Source organism: Bactrocera latifrons, unplaced genomic scaffold (assembly GCF_001853355.1).
Source record: "Bactrocera latifrons isolate USDA-ARS-PBARC rearing strain unplaced genomic scaffold, ASM185335v1 scaffold_123, whole genome shotgun sequence".
Classification (NCBI taxonomy): domain Eukaryota; kingdom Metazoa; phylum Arthropoda; class Insecta; order Diptera; family Tephritidae; genus Bactrocera; species Bactrocera latifrons.
In genome coordinates, this window is record NW_017534664.1 from 209,363 (window position 1) to 212,767 (window position 3,405).

The window sequence follows — 3,405 nt, forward strand, 5'->3', positions numbered from 1 at the left end:
AACCCTATATCTAACTCTTTTAGTTTTAGGACTTACAAACAACCGTTATGTGAACAAAACTATAATACTCTCTTTAGCAACTTTGTTGCGAGAGTATAATTAAGATAAAGAACTTTAACGTGGCACGGGCGATCTCGGTGGCAAGGGTCACGTGTGGGAAACAGTTTTCGAAAATAATTAATGACATTAGAGTATACCATCTTATGACCCCAAACTGTCCAAATCCAACCAAAACTTTTCAAGTCGATTTTGAACCGAAAATATCGGTCAATGTATGGTATATCCAATTGAACTTCAGAGAGAATCTTTTCCTGAAAAGAGTTTGTCTGTGTATCAAAAACGGGCTGAATCGGGTCAACATTTCCATGAGCCCCCATATACCTAACACCTTTGTGCCTAAAATAAATAAAATTGGGCGAAAACTTGACATATAACTATATTGCTTGATTTCCCTGTCTTTGATCTTTGTAAGTTGCAAGAGTATGAAATGTTCGGTTACACCCGAAMTCATTGCTTTCTTACTTATTAATATATTATTTTCTAAATTTAGCAATGAGTATATAAAAATTGCAAACTAAACTTGAATTTAACTAAATTTTACATTGGAATATCTTTTTTATAAGAATTATATGTCATTAATTTTCAGATTAATCGACTGTTTATTGGCATTTTTTTCTCCAAATTTCTTTTGGTTAGAATTTACAAAAATTTTTTATCCTGCAGGAAGCGGCGGAGACCCTATAATGTATGTGTTAAAATGTTCGTCTCTCTATCCGTCTGTCTGTCTTTATATATGCAAACAATTCTCTTAGTTTTTGAGATATCGATCTGTAATTATGCAAACGTGATTTTCTTTCCCAGAAGCTGCTGAAGTTGAAGGATCCGCCGGTATCGAACAACTATAGCATACAGCTGCCATACAAACGGAACGATCTAACTCAAGTCTTTGTTGGAAAAACTTTTTTACTTAACAGTTATCCTCTTGAATCTTGGCATAAACTATTAGCTTAGACTGCGCTACAACGTCTAAAGAAAGTGCTCAGATCGGACAACACACAGCTGACATACAAACGATCGGAACCAAATGCTGGCATATAAAGCTCTCTCATTTGACGAGATATCTTTATGAAATTTGGCAAGGATTATTCCCTATGACAATAAAACAATCTCCGAAGAAAGTGTTCAGATTGCAAAAACTATAGCATTAAGCTGACATCCTACTGGGATCAAATTGAAAAGTGAATTTCGTCCATTTCATCTTCTTCAAAGTAATCCCCACCCGCTTACACTTATGCCAACGAATTTTCCAGTCAACAAAGCACTTGGAAAAATCCTTCATCGTGATAGCCATCAGAGCCTTCTTCGATTCTGCTTTTATATCCGTATTCTCAATTGAGTCAAAACGTGGTCCACGGAGTGTTCATGTGAAATGTCAGAAGTTACACGAAGGTAAATGAGGCGAAAGCGGTGGTTACGACTATTGGTTGAAGTGATCACGAATGCAATATTAGATGGTGTATTATCGCACTTCTTTGTTCAATGAATTCATATATAGTAAAAATCGAAGAAAATCACTAATGTCACTAACAGTACTACCAACTTACAGAAAAATTACCGTTTCGAAGAACACGCGAGGTATAAATTAAAAATTCACCTTTCATTTTATCAGAGAACAAGCTAAACGATCGGTATCAAGTTCTTGTAAGGACTTTTTTGTATCTGTAAAGGATATTTATTATAGCTTCCGTGCGATCGAAGTTTACGTTTTCTCGTGTTTTTGCTTCACTCCTTAAAAAAGTAGACAAACTTAGGTCTTTTATGGGGACTGATCTAATCCCTTAAACAATCTTACGAGAGTATCGTTTATGTAACTGGAATGAACCAGGAATTAATTCGGCAGCTTTCTTCAAAAATCTTCCGGGAATTTTTCCTACTGCTACAATAACAACAATCACTCAGCGAAAAACAATTTATGCGAATTGCTTATTTTATGTCTTTAACATTTTTTAAGTGTTGAATTTTCTTTTAATTCTTATTGTGAAATTTTGAGATATAATGGCAACAGCTATATGAACACTATATTGAAAATCGTTATGTATTATATGTACATATGTAAGCATTATTATGTCTTACAATATGCAAAAATGTCCAATGAAGGTCGCTATAAAGATGTGGAAAAAATGCACTGAAAACAAAACGTGTCAGCGCAGAAAAGTCGTTGCATTTCTGCAGACCTCACTTGTGTGTCATATACCCATGTACTTGGTAATGTTTATAACACAACTTAAACGTCAGAAAGTTAGTGTGCATGAGGGCCATTTCCGACGTTGCACGCACGACACTGGCTGCATTTCCTGCATATAAAAAATTTAATTTTAAAGCACTTTTCCCGCAACTGCACAACGTAGAGCTTTCGATAGCTTGCGTTTCCAGGCAATTTACAACGGTTTCCTGTGTCATTAGACGCGCGACAAATGTTGTAACTTTGTTGCAAACACGATACATACATACGTTACGTATAAGAAGCACATAAAGCAATAAAAAAAAAAATTTTAAATTAAAAAATAAATAAATGAAGTAACAACAATTCCTATCTGCCACTGTGATAACACGCATCCATTAGCGCGTGGACAGTGCAGCAGACTTTTGATGTCATATAAGGCGTTTTTTATGTGGTTCTTGGTATCTATGGTCACTTTTTTATGCATTTGCATCCGGTGCGCCGATAGCCGCCAACACGGTCACTCTTTTATACTCTATGCATGTGTGTGTGTATTTATGTACGCAGACTGTCGCCACTGTCCACCAACACCGCCCAACCGTTTGGCCGACAACTAACCCGTTTTGTTCTTTCGCTCATTATGTACTTCCACAAGCATAAGTAGGTTTGCATTAAACGTTAAATTTTGCACTAAAAACTTTTATACTCATTTTATTAAAATTTTCACAGCTTCATTTACCATTGCTTTTTTTTTGTTGTATTTAAATTTTTTATTTAGTTTTTATGCACATACTATTTATTACACATTAAATTTGCCGCAGTTCAGTTGACGGTGTGTCTCGTGAGCGTCGCGCATGCGTACCTCCGTACCGTTTCGAGTCTTAAACGCGTATGCGCTGCATGCAACCAAATCAGCGTAGCCGATGTCTCCAGACCAGCTACAACAGCCATCCATTAGCAGTTGGCTAAAAACACCACATCAATGCTAGCAACGAGCGCCAACGAGCAAAGTCACTGCCACATGCTGAGTGTGTCGAGAGTATTGTGCTGTGCACAGAGCGACACAGAAGGTTCTTTTGACGATATTAAATGTTAAAATTAATATATAAATATTTATATTTGGAATTGGTTTGTGTGAGTTAGAATATATTTTATTATGGAGAGATTGTATGCAAAAATATTCA

General features: G+C 36.0%; 1 protein-coding gene across 2 annotated transcripts in view; it reads right to left on the reverse strand.

The window, feature by feature from the left end:
- The window catches only part of LOC108978508, a 26,909-nt gene extending 23,774 nt beyond the window's left edge, over positions 1-3,135 (reverse strand). The window contains exon 1 of one of the 2 annotated variants that reach the window (XM_018948841.1): positions 3,015-3,135. The gene's annotated coding sequence lies outside the window, so the exon portion shown is untranslated. Of the gene's footprint in view, positions 1-2,960 lie in introns of both variants that reach the window. The other variant, XM_018948840.1, reaches the window with a different exon arrangement.
- Between the last annotated feature and the right edge of the window lie 270 nt (positions 3,136-3,405).